Source organism: Engystomops pustulosus, chromosome 9, assembly GCF_040894005.1.
Source record: "Engystomops pustulosus chromosome 9, aEngPut4.maternal, whole genome shotgun sequence".
Classification (NCBI taxonomy): Eukaryota; Metazoa; Chordata; class Amphibia; order Anura; family Leptodactylidae; genus Engystomops; species Engystomops pustulosus.
This window is the reverse complement of record NC_092419.1, coordinates 65,516,093-65,536,546: the sequence shown is the minus strand read 5'-3', so window position 1 is coordinate 65,536,546 and position 20,454 is coordinate 65,516,093. Positions and strand designations below refer to the sequence as shown.

The following is a 20,454-nucleotide window of genomic DNA, read 5'->3' as shown; positions in this document are numbered from 1 at the left end:
CCTTAAGCTGCAACGCTGCTGCGATCTGACAAGAGCATGCACATTCAGCTTAGAATGGCAGTTGACAGCAGCTGTTCAATTTGAACCTTCTTTTACTATCTCATAGAGAAACTAACACAATTTTCAGGTTCAAAAAGTCAATGGAACTTGGGATTCCCAGCCAGTCTCCCATGCTGGTACTTGCCAAGCCTTAAGCTGCATTGCTGCTGCGATCTGACGAGAGCAGGCGCATTCAGCTTAGAATGGCCGTTGACAGCAGCTGTTCAATTTGAACCTTCTTTTACTATCTCATAGAGAAACTAACAAAATTTTCAGGTTAAAAAAAGGTCAACGGAACTTATGATTCCCAGCCAGTCTCCCATGCTGGTACTTGCCAAGCCTTAAGCTGCATTGCTGCTGCGATCTGACGAGAGCAGGCACATTCAGCTTAGAATGGCCGTTGACAGCAGCTGTTCAATTTGAACCTTCTTTTACTATCTCATAGAGAAACTAACACAATTTTCAGGTTCAAAAAGGTCAACGGAACTTGGGATTCCCAGCCAGTCTCCCATGCTGGTACTTGCCAAGCCTTAGCTTAGAATGGGCGTTGACAGCAGCTGTTCAATTTGAACCTTCTTTTACTATCTCATAGAGAAACTAACACAATTTTCAGGTTCAAAAAGGTCAACGGAACTTGGGATTCCCAGCCAGTCTCCCATGCTGGTACTTGCCAAGCCTTAAGCTGCATTGCTGCTGCGATCTGACGAGAGCAGGCACATTCAGCTTAGAATGGCCGTTGACAGCAGCTGTTCAATTTGAACCTTCTTTTACTATCTCATAGAGAAACTAACACAATTTTCAGGTTCAAAAAGGACAACAGAAGTTGGGATTCCCAGCCAGTCTCCCATGCTGGTACTTGCCAAGCCTTAAGCTGCATTGCTGCTGCGATCTGACGAGAGCAGGCACATTCAGCTTAGAATGGCCGTTGACAGCAGCTGTTCAATTTGAACCTTCTTTTACTATCTCATAGAGAAACTAACACAATTTTCAGGTTCAAAAAGGTCAATGGAACTTGGGATTCCCTGCCAGACTCCCATGCTGGTACTTGCCTAGCCTTAAGCTGCATTGCTGCTGCGATCTGACGAGAGCAGGCACATTCAGCTTAGAATGGCCATTGACAGCAGCTGTTCAATTTGAACCTTCTTTTACTATCTCATAGAGAAACTAACACAATTTTCAGGTTCAAAAAGGTCAACAGAACTTGGGATTCCCAGCCAGTCTCCCATGCTGGTACTTGCCAAGCCTTAAGCTGCATCGCTGCTGCGATCTGACAAGAGCACACACATTCAGCTTAGAATTGCCGTTGACAGCAGCTGTTCAATTTGAACCTTCTTTTACTATCTCATAGAGAAACTAACACAATTTTTAGGTTCAAAAAGGTCAACAGAACTTGGGATTCCCAGCCAGTCTCCCATGCTGGTACTTGCCAAGCCTTAAGCTGCATTGCTGCTGCGATCTGACGAGAGCAGGCACATTCAGCTTAGAATGGCCGTTGACAGCAGCTGTTCAATTTGAACCTTCTTTTACTATCTCATAGAGAAACTAACACAATTTTCAGGTTCAAAAAGGTCAACAGAACTTGGGATTCCCAGCCAGTCTCCCATGCTGGTACTTGCCAAACCTTAAGCTGCATTGCTGCTGCGATCTGATGAGAGCAGGCACATTCAGCTTAATATGGCCGTTGACAGCAGCTGTTCAATTTGAACCTTCTTTTACCATCTTTGACAGAGAAACTAACAATTTTCAGGTTCAAAAAGGTCAACGGAACTTGGGATTCCCAGCCAGTCTCCCATGCTGGTACTTGCCAAGCCTTAAGCTGCATTGCTGCTGCGATCTGAAGAGAGCAGGCACATTCAGCTTAGAATGGCCGTTGACAGCAGCTGCCTAATTTCTACTTTGTTTTACTATCTCATAGAGAAACTAACACAATTTTCAGGTTCAAAAAGGTCAACAGAACTTGGGATTCCCAGCCAGACTCCCATGCTGGTACTTGCCAAGCCTTAAGCTGCAACGCTGCTGCGATCTGACAAGAGCATGCACATTCAGCTTAGAATGGCAGTTGACAGCAGCTGTTCAATTTGAACCTTCTTTTACTATCTCATAGAGAAACTAACACAATTTTCAGGTTCAAAAAGTCAATGGAACTTGGGATTCCCAGCCAGTCTCCCATGCTGGTACTTGCCAAGCCTTAAGCTGCATTGCTGCTGCGATCTGACGAGAGCAGGCGCATTCAGCTTAGAATGGCCGTTGACAGCAGCTGTTCAATTTGAACCTTCTTTTACTATCTCATAGAGAAACTAACAAAATTTTCAGGTTAAAAAAAGGTCAACGGAACTTATGATTCCCAGCCAGTCTCCCATGCTGGTACTTGCCAAGCCTTAAGCTGCATTGCTGCTGCGATCTGACGAGAACAGGCACATTCAGCTTAGAATGGCCGTTGACAGCAGCTGTTCAATTTGAACCTTCTTTTACTATCTCATAGAGAAACTAACACAATTTTCAGGTTCAAAAAGGTCAACGGAACTTGGGATTCCCAGCCAGTCTCCCATGCTGGTACTTGCCAAGCCTTAGCTTAGAATGGGCGTTGACAGCAGCTGTTCAATTTGAACCTTCTTTTACTATCTCATAAAGAAACTAACACAATTTTCAGGTTCAAAAAGGTCAACGGAACTTGGGATTCCCAGCCAGTCTCCCATGCTGGTACTTGCCAAGCCTTAAGCTGCATTGCTGCTGCGATCTGACGAGAGCAGGCACATTCAGCTTAGAATGGCCGTTGACAGCAGCTGTTCAATTTGAACCTTCTTTTACTATCTCATAGAGAAACTAACACAATTTTCAGGTTCAAAAAGGTCAACAGAAGTTGGGATTCCCAGCCAGTCTCCCATGCTGGTACTTGCCAAGCCTTAAGCTGCATTGCTGCTGCGATCTGACGAGAGCAGGCACATTCAGCTTAGAATGGCCGTTGACAGCAGCTGTTCAATTTGAACCTTCTTTTACTATCTCATAGAGAAACTAACACAATTTTCAGGTTCAAAAAGGTCAATGGAACTTGGGATTCCCTGCCAGACTCCCATGCTGGTACTTGCCAAGCCTTAAGCTGCATTGCTGCTGCGATCTGACGAGAGCAGGCACATTCAGCTTAGAATGGCCATTGACAGCAGCTGTTCAATTTGAACCTTCTTTTACTATCTCATAGAGAAACTAACACAATTTTCAGGTTCAAAAAGGTCAACAGAACTTGGGATTCCCAGCCAGTCTCCCATGCTGGTACTTGCCAAGCCTTAAGCTGCATCGCTGCTGCGATCTGACAAGAGCACACACATTCAGCTTAGAATGGCCGTTGACAGCAGCTGTTCAATTTGAACCTTCTTTTACTATCTCATAGAGAAACTAACACAATTTTCAGGTTCAAAAAGGTCAACAGAACTTGGGATTCCCAGCCAGTCTCCCATGCTGGTACTTGCCAAGCCTTAAGCTGCATTGCTGCTGCGATCTGACGAGAGCAGGCACATTCAGCTTAGAATGGCCGTTGACAGCAGCTGTTCAATTTGAACCTTCTTTTACTATCTCATAGAGAAACTAACACAATTTTCAGGTTCAAAAAGGTCAACAGAACTTGGGATTCCCAGCCAGTCTCCCATGCTGGTACTTGCCAAACCTTAAGCTGCATTGCTGCTGCGATCTGACGAGAGCAGGCACATTCAGCTTAATATGGCCGTTGACAGCAGCTGTTCAATTTGAACCTTCTTTTACCATCTTTGACAGAGAAACTAACAATTTTCAGGTTCAAAAAGGTCAACGGAACTTGGGATTCCCAGCCAGTCTCCCATGCTGGTACTTGCCAAGCCTTAAGCTGCATTGCTGCTGCGATCTGACGAGAGCAGGCACATTCAGCTTAGAATGGCCGTTGACAGCAGCTGCCTAATTTCTACTTTGTTTTACTATCTCATAGAGAAACTAACACAATTTTCAGGTTCAAAAAGGTCAACAGAACTTGGGATTCCCAGCAAGACTCCCATGCTGGTACTTGCCAAGTTTTAAGCTGCAACGCTGCTGCGATCTGACAAGAGCATGCACATTCAGCTTAGAATGGCAGTTGACAGCAGCTGTTCAATTTGAACCTTCTTTTACTATCTCATAGAGAAACTAACACAATTTTCAGGTTCAAAAAGTCAATGGAACTTGGGATTCCCAGCCAGTCTCCCATGCTGGTACTTGCCAAGCCTTAAGCTGCATTGCTGCTGCGATCTGACGAGAGCAGGCGCATTCAGCTTAGAATGGCCGTTGACAGCAGCTGTTCAATTTGAACCTTCTTTTACTATCTCATAGAGAAACCAACAAAATTTTCAGGTTAAAAAAAGGTCAACGGAACTTATGATTCCCAGCCAGTCTCCCATGCTTGTACTTGCCAAGCCTTAAGCTGCATTGCTGCTGCGATCTGACGAGAGCAGGCACATTCAGCTTAGAATGGCCGTTGACAGCAGCTGTTCAATTTGAACCTTCTTTTACTATCTCATAGAGAAACTAACACAATTTTCAGGTTCAAAAAGGTCAACGGAACTTGGGATTCCCAGCCAGTCTCCCATGCTGGTACTTGCCAAGCCTTAGCTTAGAATGGGCGTTGACAGCAGCTGTTCAATTTGAACCTTCTTTTACTATCTCATAGAGAAACTAACACAATTTTCAGGTTCAAAAAGGTCAACGGAACTTGGGATTCCCAGCCAGTCTCCCATGCTGGTACTTGCCAAGCCTTAAGCTGCATTGCTGTTGCGATCTGACGAGAGCAGGCACATTCAGCTTAGAATGGCCGTTGACAGCAGCTGTTCAATTTGAACCTTCTTTTACTATCTCATAGAGAAACTAACACAATTTTCAGGTTCAAAAAGGTCAACAGAAGTTGGGATTCCCAGCCAGTCTCCCATGCTGGTACTTGCCAAGCCTTAAGCTGCATTGCTGCTGCGATCTGACTAGAGCAGGCACATTCAGCTTAGAATGGCCGTTGACAGCAGCTGTTCAATTTGAACCTTCTTTTACTATCTCATAGAGAAACTAACACAATTTTCAGGTTCAAAAAGGTCAATGGAACTTGGGATTCCCTGCCAGACTCCCATGCTGGTACTTGCCAAGCCTTAAGCTGCATTGCTGCTGCGATCTGACGAGAGCAGGCACATTCAGCTTAGAATGGCCATTGACAGCTGCTGTTCAATTTGAACCTTCTTTTACTATCTCATAGAGAAACTAACACAATTTTCAGGTTCAAAAAGGTCAACAGAACTTGGGATTCCCAGCCAGTCTCCCATGCTGGTACTTGCCAAGCCTTAAGCTGCATCGCTGCTGTGATCTGACAAGAGCACACACATTCAGCTTAGAATGGCCGTTGACAGCAGCTGTTCAATTTGAACCTTCTTTTACTATCTCATAGAGAAACTAACACAATTTTCAGGTTCAAAAAGGTCAACAGAACTTGGGATTCCCAGCCAGACTCCCATGCTGGTACTTGCCAAGCCTTAAGCTGCAACGCTGCTGCGATCTGACAAGAGCATGCACATTCAGCTTAGAATGGCAGTTGACAGCAGCTGTTCAATTTGAACCTTCTTTTACTATCTCATAGAGAAACTAACACAATTTTCAGGTTCAAAAAGTCAATGGAACTTGGGATTCCCAGCCAGTCTCCCATGCTGGTACTTGCCAAGCCTTAAGCTGCATTGCTGCTGCGATCTGACGAGAGCAGGCACATTCAGCTTAGAATGGCCGTTGACAGCAGCTGTTCAATTTGAACCTTCTTTTACTATCTCATAGAGAAACTAACAAAATTTTCAGGTTAAAAAAAGGTCAACGGAACTTATGATTCCCAGCCAGTCTCCCATGCTGGTACTTGCCAAGCCTTAAGCTGCATTGCTGCTGCGATCTGACGAGAGCAGGCACATTGAGCTTAGAATGGCCGTTGACAGCAGCTGTTCAATTTGAACCTTCTTTTACTATCTCATAGAGAAACTAACACAATTTTCAGGTTCAAAAAGGTCAACGGAACTTGGGATTCCCAGCCAGTCTCCCATGCTGGTACTTGCCAAGCCTTAGCTTAGAATGGCCGTTGACAGCAGCTGTTCAATTTGAACCTTCTTTTACTATCTCATAGAGAAACTAACAAAATTTTCAGGTTAAAAAAAGGTCAACGGAACTTATGATTCCCAGCCAGTCTCCCATGCTGGTACTTGCCAAGCCTTAAGCTGCATTGCTGCTGCGATCTGACGAGAGCAGGCACATTGAGCTTAGAATGGCCGTTGACAGCAGCTGTTCAATTTGAACCTTCTTTTACTATCTCATAGAGAAACTAACACAATTTTCAGGTTCAAAAAGGTCAACGGAACTTGGGATTCCCAGCCAGTCTCCCATGCTGGTACTTGCCAAGCCTTAGCTTAGAATGGGCGTTGACAGCAGCTGTTCAATTTGAACCTTCTTTTACTATCTCATAGAGAAACTAACACAATTTTCAGGTTCAAAAAGGTCAACGGAACTTGGGATTCCCAGCCAGTCTCCCATGCTGGTACTTGCCAAGCCTTAAGCTGCATTGCTGCTGCGATCTGACGAGAGCAGGCACATTCAGCTTAGAATGGCCGTTGACAGCAGCTGTTCAATTTGAACCTTCTTTTACTATCTCATAGAGAAACTAACACAATTTTCAGGTTCAAAAAGGTCAATGGAACTTGGGATTCCCTGCCAGACTCCCATGCTGGTACTTGCCAAGCCTTAAGCTGCATTGCTGCTGCGATCTGACGAGAGCAGGCACATTCAGCTTAGAATGGCCATTGACAGCTGCTGTTCAATTTGAACCTTCTTTTACTATCTCATAGAGAAACTAACACAATTTTCAGGTTCAAAAAGGTCAACAGAACTTGGGATTCCCAGCCAGTCTCCCATGCTGGTACTTGCCAAGCCTTAAGCTGCATCGCTGCTGTGATCTGACAAGAGCACACACATTCAGCTTAGAATGGCCGTTGACAGCAGCTGTTCAATTTGAACCTTCTTTTACTATCTCATAGAGAAACTAACACAATTTTCAGGTTCAAAAAGGTCAACAGAACTTGGGATTCCCAGCCAGTCTCCCATGCTGGTACTTGCCAAGCCTTAAGCTGCATTGCTGCTGCAATCTGACAAGAGCAGGCACATTCAGCTTAGAATGGCCGTTGACAGCAGCTGTTCAATTTGAACCTTCTTTTACTATCTCATAGAGAAACTAACACAATTTTCAGGTTCAAAAAGGTCAACAGAACTTGGGATTCCCAGCCAGTCTCCCATGCTGGTACTTGCCAAACCTTAAGCTGCATTGCTGCTGCGATCTGACGAGAGCAGGCACATTCAGCTTAATATGGCCGTTGACAGCAGCTGTTCAATTTGAACCTTCTTTTACCATCTTTGACAGAGAAACTAACAATTTTCAGGTTCAAAAAGGTCAACGGAACTTGGGATTCCCAGCCAGTCTCCCATGCTGGTACTTGCCAAGCCTTAAGCTGCATTGCTGCTGCGATCTGACGAGAGCAGGCACATTCAGCTTAGAATGGCCGTTGACAGCAGCTGCCTAATTTCTACTTTGTTTTACTATCTCATAGAGAAACTAACACAATTTTCAGGTTCAAAAAGGTCAACAGAACTTGGGATTCCCAGCCAGACTCCCATGCTGGTACTTGCCAAGCCTTAAGCTGCAACGCTGCTGCGATCTGACAAGAGCATGCACATTCAGCTTAGAATGGCAGTTGACAGCAGCTGTTTAATTTGAACCTTCTTTTACTATCTCATAGAGAAACTAACACAATTTTCAGGTTCAAAAAGTCAATGGAACTTGGGATTCCCAGCCAGTCTCCCATGCTGGTACTTGCCAAGCCTTAAGCTGCATTGCTGCTGCGATCTGACGAGAGCAGGCGCATTCAGCTTAGAATGGCCGTTGACAGCAGCTGTTCAATTTGAACCTTCTTTTACTATCTCATAGAGAAACTAACAAAATTTTCAGGTTAAAAAAAGGTCAACGGAACTTATGATTCCCAGCCAGTCTCCCATGCTGGTACTTGCCAAGCCTTAAGCTGCATTGCTGCTGCGATCTGACGAGAGCAGGCACATTCAGCTTAGAATGGCCGTTGACAGCAGCTGTTCAATTTGAACCTTCTTTTACTATCTCATAGAGAAACTAACACAATTTTCAGGTTCAAAAAGGTCAACGGAACTTGGGATTCCCAGCCAGTCTCCCATGCTGGTACTTGCCAAGCCTTAGCTTAGAATGGCCGTTGACAGCAGCTGTTCAATTTGAACCTTCTTTTACTATCTCATAGAGAAACTAACACAATTTTCAGGTTCAAAAAGGTCAACAGAAGTTGGGATTCCCAGCCAGTCTCCCATGCTGGTACTTGCCAAGCCTTAAGCTGCATTGCTGCTGCGATCTGACGAGAGCATGCACATTCAGCTTAGAATGGCCATTGACAGCTGCTGTTCAATTTGAACCTTCTTTTACTATCTCATAGAGAAACTAACACAATTTTCAGGTTCAAAAAGGTCAATGGAACTTGGGATTCCCTGCCAGACTCCCATGCTGGTACTTGCCAAGCCTTAAGCTGCATTGCTGCTGCGATCTGACGAGAGCAGGCACATTCAGCTTAGAATGGCCATTGACAGCTGCTGTTCAATTTGAACCTTCTTTTACTATCTCATAGAGAAACTAACACAATTTTCAGGTTCAAAAAGGTCAACAGAACTTGGCATTCCCAGCCAGTCTCCCATGCTGGTACTTGCCAAGCCTTAAGCTGCATCGCTGCTGCGATCTGACAAGAGCACACACATTCAGCTTAGAATGGCCGTTGACAGCAGCTGTTCAATTTGAACCTTCTTTTACTATCTCATAGAGAAACTAACACAATTTTCAGGTTCAAAAAGGTCAACAGAACTTGGGATTCCCAGCCAGTCTCCCATGCTGGTACTTGCCAAGCCTTAAGCTGCATTGCTGCTGCGATCTGACGAGAGCAGGCACATTCAGCTTAGAATGGCCGTTGACAGCAGCTGTTCAATTTGAACCTTCTTTTACTATCTCATAGAGAAACTAACACAATTTTCAGGTTCAAAAAGGTCAACAGAACTTGGGATTCCCAGCCAGTCTCCTATGCTGGTACTTGCCAAACCTTAAGCTGCATTGCTGCTGCGATCTGACGAGAGCAGGCACATTCAGCTTAATATGGCCGTTGACAGCAGCTGTTCAATTTGAACCTTCTTTTACCATCTTTGACAGAGAAACTAACAATTTTCAGGTTCAAAAAGGTCAACGGAACTTGGGATTCCCAGCCAGTCTCCCATGCTGGTACTTGCCAAGCCTTAAGCTGCATTGCTGCTGCGATCTGACGAGAGCAGGCACATTCAGCTTAGAATGGCCGTTGACAGCAGCTGCCTAATTTCTACTTTGTTTTACTATCTCATAGAGAAACTAACACAATTTTCAGGTTCAAAAAGGTCAACAGAACTTGGGATTCCCAGCCAGACTCCCATGCTGGTACTTGCCAAGCCTTAAGCTGCAACGCTGCTGCGATCTGACAAGAGCATGCACATTCAGCTTAGAATGGCAGTTAACAGCAGCTGTTCAATTTGAACCTTCTTTTACTATCTCATAGAGAAACTAACACAATTTTCAGGTTCAAAAAGTCAATGGAACTTGGGATTCCCAGCCAGTCTCCCATGCTGGTACTTGCCAAGCCTTAAGCTGCATTGCTGCTGCGATCTGACGAGAGCAGGCGCATTCAGCTTAGAATGGCCGTTGACAGCAGCTGTTCAATTTGAACCTTCTTTTACTATCTCATAGAGAAACTAACACAATTTTCAGGTTCAAAAATGTCAACAGAACTTGGGATTCCCAGCCAGTCTCCCATGCTGGTACTTGCAAAGCCTTAAGCTGCATTGCTGCTGCGATCTGACCAGAGCAGGCACATTCAGCTTAGAATGGCTGTTGACAGCAGCTGTTCAATTTGAACCTTCTTTTACTATCTCATAGAGAAACTAACACAATTTTCAGGTTCAAAAAGGTCAACGGAACTTGGGATTCCCAACTAGTCTCCCATGCTGGTACTTGCCAAGCATTAAGCTGCATTGCTGCTGCGATCTGACGAGAGCAGGCACATTCAGCTTAGAATGGCCGTTGACAGCAACTGTTCAATTTGAACCTTATTTTACTACCTCATAGAGAAACTAACACAATTTTCAGGTTCAAAAAGGTCAACAGAACTTAGGATTCCCAGCCAGTCTCCCATGCTGGTACTTGCCAAGCCTTAAGCTGCATTGCTGCTGCGATCTGACGAGAGCAGGCACATTCAGCTTAGAATGGCCGTTGACAGCAGCTGTTCAATTTGAACCTTCTTTTACTATCTCATAGAGAAACTAACACAATTTTCAGGTTCAAAAAGGTCAACGGAACTTGGGATTCCCAGCCAGTCTCCCATGCTGGTACTTGCCAAGCCTTAAGCTGCATTGCTGCTGCGATCTGAAGAGAACAGGCACATTAAGCTTAGTAGAATGGCCGTTGACAGCAGTTGTTCAATTTGAACCTTCTTTTACTATCTCATAGAGAAACTAACACAATTTTCAGGTTCAAAAATGTCAACAGAACTTGGGATTCCCAGCCAGTCTCCCATGCTGGTACTTGCAAAGCCTTAAGCTGCATTGCTGCTGCGATCTGACCAGAGCATGCACATTCAGCTTTGAATGGCTGTTGACAGCAGCTGTTCAATTTGAACCTTCTTTTACTATCTCATAGAGAAACTAACACAATTTTCAGGTTCAAAAAGGTCAACGGAACTTGGGATTCCCAGCTAGTCTCCCATGCTGGTACTTGCCAAGCCTTAAGCTGCATTGCTGCTGCGATCTGACGAGAGCAGGCACATTCAGCTTAGAATGGCCATTGACAGCAGCTGTTCAATTTGAACCTTCTTTTACTATCTCATAGAGAAACTAACACAATTTTCAGGTTCAAAAATGTCAACAGAACTTGGGATTCCCAGCCAGTTTCCCATGCTGGTACTTGCTAAGCCTTAAGCTGCATCGCTGCTGCGATTTGACAAGAGCACGCACATTCAGTTTAGAATGGCCGTTGACAGCAGCTGTTCAATTTGAACCTTCTTTTACAATCTCATAGAGAAACTAACACAATTTTCAGGTTCAAAAAGGTCAACGGAACTTGGGATTCGCAGCCAGTCTCCCATGCTGGTACTTGCCAAGCCTTAAACTGCATTGCTGCTGCGATCTGACGAGAGCAGGCACATTCAGCTTAGAATGGCCGTTGACAGCAGCTGTTCAATTTGAACCTTCTTTTACCATCTTTGACAGAGAAACTAACAATTTTCAGGTTCAAAAAGGTCAACGGAACTTGGGATTCCCAGCCAGTCTCCCATGCTGGTACTTGCCAAGCCTTAGCTTAGAATGGGCGTTGACAGCAGCTGTTCAATTTGAACCTTCTTTTACTATCTCATAAAGAAACTAACACAATTTTCAGGTTCAAAAAGGTCAACGGAACTTGGGATTCCCAGCCAGTCTCCCATGCTGGTACTTGCCAAGCCTTAAGCTGCATTGCTGCTGCGATCTGACGAGAGCAGGCACATTCAGCTTAGAATGGCCGTTGACAGCAGCTGTTCAATTTGAACCTTCTTTTACTATCTCATAGAGAAACTAACACAATTTTCAGGTTCAAAAAGGTCAACAGAAGTTGGGATTCCCAGCCAGTCTCCCATGCTGGTACTTGCAAAGCCTTAAGCTGCATTGCTGCTGCGATCTGACCAGAGCATGCACATTCAGCTTTGAATGGCTGTTGACAGCAGCTGTTCAATTTGAACCTTCTTTTACTATCTCATAGAGAAACTAACACAATTTTCAGGTTCAAAAATGTCAACAGAACTTGGGATTCCCAGCCAGTCTCCCATGCTGGTACTTGCAAAGCCTTAAGCTGCATTGCTGCTGCGATCTGACCAGAGCATGCACATTCAGCTTTGAATGGCTGTTGACAGCAGCTGTTCAATTTTAACCTTCTTTTACTATCTCATAGAGAAACTAACACAATTTTCAGGTTCAAAAAGGTCAACGGAACTTGGGATTCCCAGCTAGTCTCCCATGCTGGTACTTGCCAAGCCTTAAGCTGCATTGCTGCTGCGATCTGACGAGAGCAGGCACATTCAGCTTAGAATGGCCATTGACAGCAGCTGTTCAATTTGAACCTTCTTTTACTATCTCATAGAGAAACTAACACAATTTTCAGGTTCAAAAATGTCAACAGAACTTGGGATTCCCAGCCAGTTTCCCATGCTGGTACTTGCTAAGCCTTAAGCTGCATCGCTGCTGCGATTTGACAAGAGCACGCACATTCAGTTTAGAATGGCCGTTGACAGCAGCTGTTCAATTTGAACCTTCTTTTACAATCTCATAGAGAAACTAACACAATTTTCAGGTTCAAAAAGGTCAACGGAACTTGGGATTCGCAGCCAGTCTCCCATGCTGGTACTTGCCAAGCCTTAAGCTGCATTGCTGCTGCGATCTGACGAGAGCAGGCACATTCAGCTTAGAATGGCCGTTGACAGCAGCTGTTCAATTTGAACCTTCTTTTACCATCTTTGACAGAGAAACTAACAATTTTCAGGTTCAAAAAGGTCAACGGAACTTGGGATTCCCAGCCAGTCTCCCATGCTGGTACTTGCCAAGCCTTAGCTTAGAATGGGCGTTGACAGCAGCTGTTCAATTTGAACCTTCTTTTACTATCTCATAAAGAAACTAACACAATTTTCAGGTTCAAAAAGGTCAACGGAACTTGGGATTCCCAGCCAGTCTCCCATGCTGGTACTTGCCAAGCCTTAAGCTGCATTGCTGCTGCGATCTGACGAGAGCAGGCACATTCAGCTTAGAATGGCCGTTGACAGCAGCTGTTCATTTTGAACCTTCTTTTACTATCTCATAGAGAAACTAACACAATTTTCAGGTTCAAAAAGGTCAACAGAACTTGGGATTCCCAGCCAGTCTCCCATGCTGGTACTTGCCAAGCCTTAAGCTGCATTGCTGCTGCGATCTGACGAGAGCAGGCACATTCAGCTTAGAATGGCCGTTGACAGCAGCTGTTCAATTTGAACCTTCTTTTACTATCTCATAGAGAAACTAACACAATTTTCAGGTTCAAAAAGGTCAATGGAACTTGGGATTCCCTGCCAGACTCCCATGCTGGTACTTGCCAAGCCTTAAGCTGCATTGCTGCTGCGATCTGACGAGAGCAGGCACATTCAGCTTAGAATGGCCATTGACAGCAGCTGTTCAATTTGAACCTTCTTTTACTATCTCATAGAGAAACTAACACAATTTTCAGGTTCAAAAAGGTCAACAGAACTTGGGATTCCCAGCCAGTCTCCCATGCTGGTACTTGCCAAGCCTTAAGCTGCATCGCTGCTGCGATCTGACAAGAGCACACACATTCAGCTTAGAATGGCCGTTGACAGCAGCTGTTCAATTTGAACCTTCTTTTACTATCTCATAGAGAAACTAACACATTTTTCAGGTTCAAAAAGGTCAACAGAACTTGGGATTCCCAGCCAGTCTCCCATGCTGGTACTTGCCAAACCTTAAGCTGCATTGCTGCTGCGATCTGACGAGAGCAGGCACATTCAGCTTAATATGGCCGTTGACAGCAGCTGTTCAATTTGAACCTTCTTTTACCATCTTTGACAGAGAAACTAACAATTTTCAGGTTCAAAAAGGTCAACGGAACTTGGGATTCCCAGCCAGTCTCCCATGCTGGTACTTGCCAAGCCTTAAGCTGCATTGCTGCTGCGATCTGACGAGAGCAGGCACATTCAGCTTAGAATGGCCGTTGACAGCAGCTGCCTAATTTCTACTTTGTTTTACTATCTCATAGAGAAACTAACACAATTTTCAGGTTCAAAAAGGTCAACAGAACTTGGGATTCCCAGCCAGACTCCCATGCTGGTACTTGCCAAGTTTTAAGCTGCAACGCTGCTGCGATCTGACAAGAGCATGCACATTCAGCTTAGAATGGCAGTTGACAGCAGCTGTTCAATTTGAACCTTCTTTTACTATCTCATAGAGAAACTAACACAATTTTCAGGTTCAAAAAGTCAATGGAACTTGGGATTCCCAGCCAGTCTCCCATGCTGGTACTTGCCAAGCCTTAAGCTGCATTGCTGCTGCGATCTGACGAGAGCAGGCGCATTCAGCTTAGAATGGCCGTTGACAGCAGCTGTTCAATTTGAACCTTCTTTTACTATCTCATAGAGAAACCAACAAAATTTTCAGGTTAAAAAAAGGTCAACGGAACTTATGATTCCCAGCCAGTCTCCCATGCTTGTACTTGCCAAGCCTTAAGCTGCATTGCTGCTGCGATCTGACGAGAGCAGGCACATTCAGCTTAGAATGGCCGTTGACAGCAGCTGTTCAATTTGAACCTTCTTTTACTATCTCATAGAGAAACTAACACAATTTTCAGGTTCAAAAAGGTCAACGGAACTTGGGATTCCCAGCCAGTCTCCCATGCTGGTACTTGCCAAGCCTTAGCTTAGAATGGGCGTTGACAGCAGCTGTTCAATTTGAACCTTCTTTTACTATCTCATAGAGAAACTAACACAATTTTCAGGTTCAAAAAGGTCAACGGAACTTGGGATTCCCAGCCAGTCTCCCATGCTGGTACTTGCCAAGCCTTAAGCTGCATTGCTGTTGCGATCTGACGAGAGCAGGCACATTCAGCTTAGAATGGCCGTTGACAGCAGCTGTTCAATTTGAACCTTCTTTTACTATCTCATAGAGAAACTAACACAATTTTCAGGTTCAAAAAGGTCAACAGAAGTTGGGATTCCCAGCCAGTCTCCCATGCTGGTACTTGCCAAGCCTTAAGCTGCATTGCTGCTGCGATCTGACGAGAGCAGGCACATTCAGCTTAGAATGGCCGTTGACAGCAGCTGTTCAATTTGAACCTTCTTTTACTATCTCATAGAGAAACTAACACAATTTTCAGGTTCAAAAAGGTCAATGGAACTTGGGATTCCCTGCCAGACTCCCATGCTGGTACTTGCCAAGCCTTAAGCTGCATTGCTGCTGCGATCTGACGAGAGCAGGCACATTCAGCTTAGAATGGCCATTGACAGCTGCTGTTCAATTTGAACCTTCTTTTACTATCTCATAGAGAAACTAACACAATTTTCAGGTTCAAAAAGGTCAACAGAACTTGGGATTCCCAGCCAGTCTCCCATGCTGGTACTTGCCAAGCCTTAAGCTGCATCGCTGCTGTGATCTGACAAGAGCACACACATTCAGCTTAGAATGGCCGTTGACAGCAGCTGTTCAATTTGAACCTTCTTTTACTATCTCATAGAGAAACTAACACAATTTTCAGGTTCAAAAAGGTCAACAGAACTTGGGATTCCCAGCCAGACTCCCATGCTGGTACTTGCCAAGCCTTAAGCTGCAACGCTGCTGCGATCTGACAAGAGCATGCACATTCAGCTTAGAATGGCAGTTGACAGCAGCTGTTCAATTTGAACCTTCTTTTACTATCTCATAGAGAAACTAACACAATTTTCAGGTTCAAAAAGTCAATGAAACTTGGGATTCCCAGCCAGTCTCCCATGCTGGTACTTGCCAAGCCTTAAGCTGCATTGCTGCTGCGATCTGACGAGAGCAGGCACATTCAGCTTAGAATGGCCGTTGACAGCAGCTGTTCAATTTGAACCTTCTTTTACTATCTCATAGAGAAACTAACAAAATTTTCAGGTTAAAAAAAGGTCAACGGAACTTATGATTCCCAGCCAGTCTCCCATGCTGGTACTTGCCAAGCCTTAAGCTGCATTGCTGCTGCGATCTGACGAGAGCAGGCACATTCAGCTTAGAATGGCCGTTGACAGCAGCTGTTCAATTTGAACCTTCTTTTACTATCTCATAGAGAAACTAACACAATTTTCAGGTTCAAAAAGGTCAACGGAACTTGGGATTCCCAGCCAGTCTCCCATGCTGGTACTTGCCAAGCCTTAGCTTAGAATGGGCGTTGACAGCAGCTGTTCAATTTGAACCTTCTTTTACTATCTCATAGAGAAACTAACACAATTTTCAGGTTCAAAAAGGTCAACGGAACTTGGGATTCCCAGCCAGTCTCCCATGCTGGTACTTGCCAAGCCTTAAGCTGCATTGCTGCTGCGATCTGACGAGAGCAGGCACATTCAGCTTAGAATGGCCGTTGACAGCAGCTGTTCAATTTGAACCTTCTTTTACTATCTCATAGAGAAACTAACACAATTTTCAGGTTCAAAAAGGTCAACAGAAGTTGGGATTCCCAGCCAGTCTCCCATGCTGGTACTTGCCAAGCCTTAAGCTGCATTGCTGCTGCGATCTGACGAGAGCAGGCACATTCAGCTTAGAATGGCCGTTGACAGCAGCTGTTCAATTTGAACCTTCTTTTACTATCTCATAGAGAAACTAACACAATTTTCAGGTTCAAAAAGGTCAATGGAACTTGGGATTCCCTGCCAGACTCCCATGCTGGTACTTGCCAAGCCTTAAGCTGCATTGCTGCTGCGATCTGACGAGAGCAGGCACATTCAGCTTAGAATGGCCATTGACAGCTGCTGTTCAATTTGAACCTTCTTTTACTATCTCATAGAGAAACTAACACAATTTTCAGGTTCAAAAAGGTCAACAGAACTTGGGATTCCCAGCCAGTCTCCCATGCTGGTACTTGCCAAGCCTTAAGCTGCATCGCTGCTGCGATCTGACAAGAGCACACACATTCAGCTTAGAATGGCCGTTGACAGCAGCTGTTCAATTTGAACCTTCTTTTACTATCTCATAGAGAAACTAACACAATTTTCAGGTTCAAAAAGGTCAACAGAACTTGGGATTCCCAGCCAGTCTCCCATGCTGGTACTTGCCAAGCCTTAAGCTGCATTGCTGCTGCAATCTGACGAGAGCAGGCACATTCAGCTTAGAATGGCCGTTGACAGCAGCTGTTCAATTTGAACCTTCTTTTACTATCTCATAGAGAAACTAACACAATTTTCAGGTTCAAAAAGGTCAACAGAACTTGGGATTCCCAGCCAGTCTCCCATGCTGGTACTTGCCAAACCTTAAGCTGCATTGCTGCTGCGATCTGACGAGAGCAGGCACATTCAGCTTAATATGGCCGTTGACAGCAGCTGTTCAATTTGAACCTTCTTTTACCATCTTTGACAGAGAAACTAACAATTTTCAGGTTCAAAAAGGTCAACGGAACTTGGGATTCCCAGCCAGTCTCCCATGCTGGTACTTGCCAAGCCTTAAGCTGCATTGCTGCTGCGATCTGACGAGAGCAGGCACATTCAGCTTAGAATGGCCGTTGACAGCAGCTGCCTAATTTCTACTTTGTTTTACTATCTCATAGAGAAACTAACACAATTTTCAGGTTCAAAAAGGTCAACAGAACTTGGGATTCCCAGCCAGACTCCCATGCTGGTACTTGCCAAGCCTTAAGCTGCAACGCTGCTGCGATCTGACAAGAGCATGCACATTCAGCTTAGAATGGCAGTTGACAGCAGCTGTTTAATTTGAACCTTCTTTTACTATCTCATAGAGAAACTAACACAATTTTCAGGTTCAAAAAGTCAATGGAACTTGGGATTCCCAGCCAGTCTCCCATGCTGGTACTTGCCAAGCCTTAAGCTGCATTGCTGCTGCGATCTGACGAGAGCAGGCGCATTCAGCTTAGAATGGCCGTTGACAGCAGCTGTTCAATTTGAACCTTCTTTTACTATCTCATAGAGAAACTAACAAAATTTTCAGGTTAAAAAAAGGTCAACGGAACTTATGATTCCCAGCCAGTCTCCCATGCTGGTACTTGCCAAGCCTTAAGCTGCATTGCTGCTGCGATCTGACGAGAGCAGGCACATTCAGCTTAGAATGGCCGTTGACAGCAGCTGTTCAATTTGAACCTTCTTTTACTATCTCATAGAGAAACTAACACAATTTTCAGGTTCAAAAAGGTCAACGGAACTTGGGATTCCCAGCCAGTCTCCCATGCTGGTACTTGCCAAGCCTTAGCTTAGAATGGGCGTTGACAGCAGCTGTTCAATTTGAACCTTCTTTTACTATCTCATAGAGAAACTAACACAATTTTCAGGTTCAAAAAGGTCAACGGAACTTGGGATTCCCAGCCAGTCTCCCATGCTGGTACTTGCCAAGCCTTAAGCTGCATTGCTGCTGCGATCTGACGAGAGCAGGCACATTCAGCTTAGAATGGCCGTTGACAGCAGCTGTTCAATTTGAACCTTCTTTTACTATCTCATAGAGAAACTAACACAATTTTCAGGTTCAAAAAGGTCAACAGAAGTTGGGATTCCCAGCCAGTCTCCCATGCTGGTACTTGCCAAGCCTTAAGCTGCATTGCTGCTGCGATCTGACGAGAGCATGCACATTCAGCTTAGAATGGCCGTTGACAGCAGCTGTTCAATTTGAACCTTCTTTTACTATCTCATAGAGAAACTAACACAATTTTCAGGTTCAAAAAGGTCAATGGAACTTGGGATTCCCTGCCAGACTCCAATGCTGGTACTTGCCAAGCCTTAAGCTGCATTGCTGCTGCGATCTGACGAGAGCAGGCACATTCAGCTTAGAATGGCCATTGACAGCTGCTGTTCAATTTGAACCTTCTTTTACTATCTCATAGAGAAACTAACACAATTTTCAGGTTCAAAAAGGTCAACAGAACTTGGGATTCCCAGCCAGTCTCCCATGCTGGTACTTGCCAAGCCTTAAGCTGCATCGCTGCTGCGATCTGACAAGAGCACACACATTCAGCTTAGAATGGCCGTTGACAGCAGCTGTTCAATTTGAACCTTCTTTTACTATCTCATAGAGAAACTAACACAATTTTCAGGTTCAAAAAGGTCAACAGAACTTGGGATTCCCAGCCAATCTCCCATGCTGGTACTTGCCAAGCCTTAAGCTGCATTGCTGCTGCGATCTGACGAGAGCAGGCACATTCAGCTTAGAATGGCCGTTGACAGCAGCTGTTCAATTTGAACCTTCTTTTACTATCTCATAGAGAAACTAACACAATTTTCAGGTTCAAAAAGGTCAACAGAACTTGGGATTCCCAGCCAGTCTCCTATGCTGGTACTTGCCAAACCTTAAGCTGCATTGCTGCTGCGATCTGACGAGAGCAGGCACATTCAGCTTAATATGGCCGTTGACAGCAGCTGTTCAATTTGAACCTTCTTTTACCATCTTTGACAGAGAAACTAACAATTTTCAGGTTCAAAAAGGTCAACGGAACTTGGGATTCCCAGCCAGTCTCCCATGCTGGTACTTGCCAAGCCTTAAGCTGCATTGCTGCTGCGATCTGACGAGAGCAGGCACATTCAGCTTAGAATGGCCGTTGACAGCAGCTGCCTAATTTCTACTTTGTTTTACTATCTCATAGAGAAACTAACACAATTTTCAGGTTCAAAAAGGTCAACAGAACTTGGGATTCCCAGCCAGACTCCCATGCTGGTACTTGCCAAGCCTTAAGCTGCAACGCTGCTGCGATCTGACAAGAGCATGCACATTCAGCTTAGAATGGCAGTTAACAGCAGCTGTTCAATTTGAACCTTCTTTTACTATCTCATAGAGAAACTAACACAATTTTCAGGTTCAAAAAGTCAATGGAACTTGGGATTCCCAGCCAGTCTCCCATGCTGGTACTTGCCAAGCCTTAAGCTGCATTGCTGCTGCGATCTGACGAGAGCAGGCGCATTCAGCTTAGAATGGCCGTTGACAGCAGCTGTTCAATTTGAACCTTCTTTTACTATCTCATAGAGAAACTAACACAATTTTCAGGTTCAAAAAGGTCAACGGAACTTGGGATTCCCAGCCAGTCTCCCATGCTGGTACTTGCCAAGCCTTAAGCTGCATTGCTGCTGCGATTTGACGAGAGCAGGCACATTCAGCTTAGAATGGCCGTTGACAGCAGCTGTTCAATTTGAACCTTCTTTTACTATCTCATAGAGAAACTAACACAATTTTCAGGTTCAAAAATGTCAACAGAACTTGGGATTCCCAGCCAGTCTCCCATGCTGGTACTTGCAAAGCCTTAAGCTGCATTGCTGCTGCGATCTGACCAGAGCAGGCACATTCAGCTTAGAATGGCTGTTGACAGCAGCTGTTCAATTTGAACCTTCTTTTACTATCTCATAGAGAAACTAACACAATTTTCAGGTTCAAAAAGGTCAACGGAACTTGGGATTCCCAGCTAGTCTCCCATGCTGGTACTTGCCAAGCATTAAGCTGCATTGCTGCTGCGATCTGACGAGAGCAGGCACATTCAGCTTAGAATGGCCGTTGACAGCAACTGTTCAATTTGAACCTTATTTTACTACCTCATAGAGAAACTAACACAATTTT

The 20,454-nt window shown here is 44.7% G+C and overlaps 64 pseudogenes; all 64 read right to left on the bottom strand.

Moving 5' to 3' along the window:
* Positions 1–325: 325 nt before the first annotated feature.
* Positions 326–444, bottom strand: LOC140093033 (5S ribosomal RNA; annotated as a pseudogene).
* A 217-nt stretch (positions 445–661) lies between these two features.
* Positions 662–780, bottom strand: LOC140098920 (5S ribosomal RNA; annotated as a pseudogene).
* A 259-nt stretch (positions 781–1,039) lies between these two features.
* On the bottom strand, positions 1,040–1,158 carry LOC140093362 (5S ribosomal RNA; annotated as a pseudogene).
* Positions 1,159–1,417: 259 nt separating this feature from the next.
* LOC140079665 (5S ribosomal RNA) lies at positions 1,418–1,536 on the bottom strand (annotated as a pseudogene).
* A 70-nt stretch (positions 1,537–1,606) lies between these two features.
* On the bottom strand, positions 1,607–1,725 carry LOC140085589 (5S ribosomal RNA; annotated as a pseudogene).
* Positions 1,726–1,795: 70 nt separating this feature from the next.
* On the bottom strand, positions 1,796–1,914 carry LOC140082957 (5S ribosomal RNA; annotated as a pseudogene).
* A 448-nt stretch (positions 1,915–2,362) lies between these two features.
* Positions 2,363–2,481, bottom strand: LOC140096212 (5S ribosomal RNA; annotated as a pseudogene).
* Positions 2,482–2,698: 217 nt separating this feature from the next.
* LOC140098919 (5S ribosomal RNA) lies at positions 2,699–2,817 on the bottom strand (annotated as a pseudogene).
* Positions 2,818–2,887: 70 nt separating this feature from the next.
* LOC140095808 (5S ribosomal RNA) lies at positions 2,888–3,006 on the bottom strand (annotated as a pseudogene).
* A 70-nt stretch (positions 3,007–3,076) lies between these two features.
* LOC140094502 (5S ribosomal RNA) lies at positions 3,077–3,195 on the bottom strand (annotated as a pseudogene).
* A 259-nt stretch (positions 3,196–3,454) lies between these two features.
* Positions 3,455–3,573, bottom strand: LOC140079664 (5S ribosomal RNA; annotated as a pseudogene).
* Positions 3,574–3,643: 70 nt separating this feature from the next.
* Positions 3,644–3,762, bottom strand: LOC140089469 (5S ribosomal RNA; annotated as a pseudogene).
* Positions 3,763–3,832: 70 nt separating this feature from the next.
* On the bottom strand, positions 3,833–3,951 carry LOC140098918 (5S ribosomal RNA; annotated as a pseudogene).
* A 448-nt stretch (positions 3,952–4,399) lies between these two features.
* LOC140098316 (5S ribosomal RNA) lies at positions 4,400–4,518 on the bottom strand (annotated as a pseudogene).
* A 217-nt stretch (positions 4,519–4,735) lies between these two features.
* LOC140085924 (5S ribosomal RNA) lies at positions 4,736–4,854 on the bottom strand (annotated as a pseudogene).
* Positions 4,855–5,113: 259 nt separating this feature from the next.
* On the bottom strand, positions 5,114–5,232 carry LOC140094501 (5S ribosomal RNA; annotated as a pseudogene).
* Positions 5,233–5,679: 447 nt separating this feature from the next.
* On the bottom strand, positions 5,680–5,798 carry LOC140089909 (5S ribosomal RNA; annotated as a pseudogene).
* Positions 5,799–6,542: 744 nt separating this feature from the next.
* Positions 6,543–6,661, bottom strand: LOC140098917 (5S ribosomal RNA; annotated as a pseudogene).
* Positions 6,662–6,731: 70 nt separating this feature from the next.
* LOC140094500 (5S ribosomal RNA) lies at positions 6,732–6,850 on the bottom strand (annotated as a pseudogene).
* A 259-nt stretch (positions 6,851–7,109) lies between these two features.
* Positions 7,110–7,228, bottom strand: LOC140097614 (5S ribosomal RNA; annotated as a pseudogene).
* A 70-nt stretch (positions 7,229–7,298) lies between these two features.
* Positions 7,299–7,417, bottom strand: LOC140089468 (5S ribosomal RNA; annotated as a pseudogene).
* A 70-nt stretch (positions 7,418–7,487) lies between these two features.
* On the bottom strand, positions 7,488–7,606 carry LOC140098916 (5S ribosomal RNA; annotated as a pseudogene).
* A 258-nt stretch (positions 7,607–7,864) lies between these two features.
* On the bottom strand, positions 7,865–7,983 carry LOC140084023 (5S ribosomal RNA; annotated as a pseudogene).
* A 71-nt stretch (positions 7,984–8,054) lies between these two features.
* Positions 8,055–8,173, bottom strand: LOC140093032 (5S ribosomal RNA; annotated as a pseudogene).
* Positions 8,174–8,579: 406 nt separating this feature from the next.
* Positions 8,580–8,698, bottom strand: LOC140094499 (5S ribosomal RNA; annotated as a pseudogene).
* Positions 8,699–8,957: 259 nt separating this feature from the next.
* Positions 8,958–9,076, bottom strand: LOC140079663 (5S ribosomal RNA; annotated as a pseudogene).
* Positions 9,077–9,146: 70 nt separating this feature from the next.
* Positions 9,147–9,265, bottom strand: LOC140085946 (5S ribosomal RNA; annotated as a pseudogene).
* A 70-nt stretch (positions 9,266–9,335) lies between these two features.
* LOC140098915 (5S ribosomal RNA) lies at positions 9,336–9,454 on the bottom strand (annotated as a pseudogene).
* Positions 9,455–9,712: 258 nt separating this feature from the next.
* On the bottom strand, positions 9,713–9,831 carry LOC140084022 (5S ribosomal RNA; annotated as a pseudogene).
* A 259-nt stretch (positions 9,832–10,090) lies between these two features.
* Positions 10,091–10,209, bottom strand: LOC140094017 (5S ribosomal RNA; annotated as a pseudogene).
* Positions 10,210–10,279: 70 nt separating this feature from the next.
* Positions 10,280–10,398, bottom strand: LOC140086783 (5S ribosomal RNA; annotated as a pseudogene).
* Positions 10,399–10,849: 451 nt separating this feature from the next.
* LOC140082037 (5S ribosomal RNA) lies at positions 10,850–10,968 on the bottom strand (annotated as a pseudogene).
* A 259-nt stretch (positions 10,969–11,227) lies between these two features.
* LOC140093555 (5S ribosomal RNA) lies at positions 11,228–11,346 on the bottom strand (annotated as a pseudogene).
* Positions 11,347–11,563: 217 nt separating this feature from the next.
* LOC140098912 (5S ribosomal RNA) lies at positions 11,564–11,682 on the bottom strand (annotated as a pseudogene).
* A 448-nt stretch (positions 11,683–12,130) lies between these two features.
* On the bottom strand, positions 12,131–12,249 carry LOC140082036 (5S ribosomal RNA; annotated as a pseudogene).
* A 259-nt stretch (positions 12,250–12,508) lies between these two features.
* On the bottom strand, positions 12,509–12,627 carry LOC140088264 (5S ribosomal RNA; annotated as a pseudogene).
* A 217-nt stretch (positions 12,628–12,844) lies between these two features.
* Positions 12,845–12,963, bottom strand: LOC140098911 (5S ribosomal RNA; annotated as a pseudogene).
* Positions 12,964–13,033: 70 nt separating this feature from the next.
* Positions 13,034–13,152, bottom strand: LOC140079662 (5S ribosomal RNA; annotated as a pseudogene).
* Positions 13,153–13,222: 70 nt separating this feature from the next.
* LOC140094497 (5S ribosomal RNA) lies at positions 13,223–13,341 on the bottom strand (annotated as a pseudogene).
* Positions 13,342–13,600: 259 nt separating this feature from the next.
* LOC140089467 (5S ribosomal RNA) lies at positions 13,601–13,719 on the bottom strand (annotated as a pseudogene).
* Positions 13,720–13,789: 70 nt separating this feature from the next.
* LOC140098910 (5S ribosomal RNA) lies at positions 13,790–13,908 on the bottom strand (annotated as a pseudogene).
* A 258-nt stretch (positions 13,909–14,166) lies between these two features.
* On the bottom strand, positions 14,167–14,285 carry LOC140084021 (5S ribosomal RNA; annotated as a pseudogene).
* Positions 14,286–14,356: 71 nt separating this feature from the next.
* On the bottom strand, positions 14,357–14,475 carry LOC140098315 (5S ribosomal RNA; annotated as a pseudogene).
* Positions 14,476–14,692: 217 nt separating this feature from the next.
* On the bottom strand, positions 14,693–14,811 carry LOC140085923 (5S ribosomal RNA; annotated as a pseudogene).
* A 70-nt stretch (positions 14,812–14,881) lies between these two features.
* LOC140095807 (5S ribosomal RNA) lies at positions 14,882–15,000 on the bottom strand (annotated as a pseudogene).
* Positions 15,001–15,070: 70 nt separating this feature from the next.
* Positions 15,071–15,189, bottom strand: LOC140094496 (5S ribosomal RNA; annotated as a pseudogene).
* A 447-nt stretch (positions 15,190–15,636) lies between these two features.
* LOC140094922 (5S ribosomal RNA) lies at positions 15,637–15,755 on the bottom strand (annotated as a pseudogene).
* A 71-nt stretch (positions 15,756–15,826) lies between these two features.
* Positions 15,827–15,945, bottom strand: LOC140093031 (5S ribosomal RNA; annotated as a pseudogene).
* A 217-nt stretch (positions 15,946–16,162) lies between these two features.
* On the bottom strand, positions 16,163–16,281 carry LOC140098909 (5S ribosomal RNA; annotated as a pseudogene).
* Positions 16,282–16,351: 70 nt separating this feature from the next.
* LOC140095806 (5S ribosomal RNA) lies at positions 16,352–16,470 on the bottom strand (annotated as a pseudogene).
* A 70-nt stretch (positions 16,471–16,540) lies between these two features.
* On the bottom strand, positions 16,541–16,659 carry LOC140094495 (5S ribosomal RNA; annotated as a pseudogene).
* A 259-nt stretch (positions 16,660–16,918) lies between these two features.
* LOC140089625 (5S ribosomal RNA) lies at positions 16,919–17,037 on the bottom strand (annotated as a pseudogene).
* Positions 17,038–17,107: 70 nt separating this feature from the next.
* Positions 17,108–17,226, bottom strand: LOC140089466 (5S ribosomal RNA; annotated as a pseudogene).
* A 70-nt stretch (positions 17,227–17,296) lies between these two features.
* Positions 17,297–17,415, bottom strand: LOC140098908 (5S ribosomal RNA; annotated as a pseudogene).
* Positions 17,416–17,673: 258 nt separating this feature from the next.
* Positions 17,674–17,792, bottom strand: LOC140084020 (5S ribosomal RNA; annotated as a pseudogene).
* A 71-nt stretch (positions 17,793–17,863) lies between these two features.
* Positions 17,864–17,982, bottom strand: LOC140093030 (5S ribosomal RNA; annotated as a pseudogene).
* A 217-nt stretch (positions 17,983–18,199) lies between these two features.
* Positions 18,200–18,318, bottom strand: LOC140098907 (5S ribosomal RNA; annotated as a pseudogene).
* Positions 18,319–18,577: 259 nt separating this feature from the next.
* Positions 18,578–18,696, bottom strand: LOC140098077 (5S ribosomal RNA; annotated as a pseudogene).
* Positions 18,697–18,955: 259 nt separating this feature from the next.
* On the bottom strand, positions 18,956–19,074 carry LOC140087825 (5S ribosomal RNA; annotated as a pseudogene).
* Positions 19,075–19,144: 70 nt separating this feature from the next.
* LOC140085944 (5S ribosomal RNA) lies at positions 19,145–19,263 on the bottom strand (annotated as a pseudogene).
* Positions 19,264–19,333: 70 nt separating this feature from the next.
* On the bottom strand, positions 19,334–19,452 carry LOC140098906 (5S ribosomal RNA; annotated as a pseudogene).
* A 258-nt stretch (positions 19,453–19,710) lies between these two features.
* LOC140084019 (5S ribosomal RNA) lies at positions 19,711–19,829 on the bottom strand (annotated as a pseudogene).
* A 70-nt stretch (positions 19,830–19,899) lies between these two features.
* On the bottom strand, positions 19,900–20,018 carry LOC140091742 (5S ribosomal RNA; annotated as a pseudogene).
* Positions 20,019–20,277: 259 nt separating this feature from the next.
* Positions 20,278–20,396, bottom strand: LOC140092082 (5S ribosomal RNA; annotated as a pseudogene).
* Between the last annotated feature and the right edge of the window lie 58 nt (positions 20,397–20,454).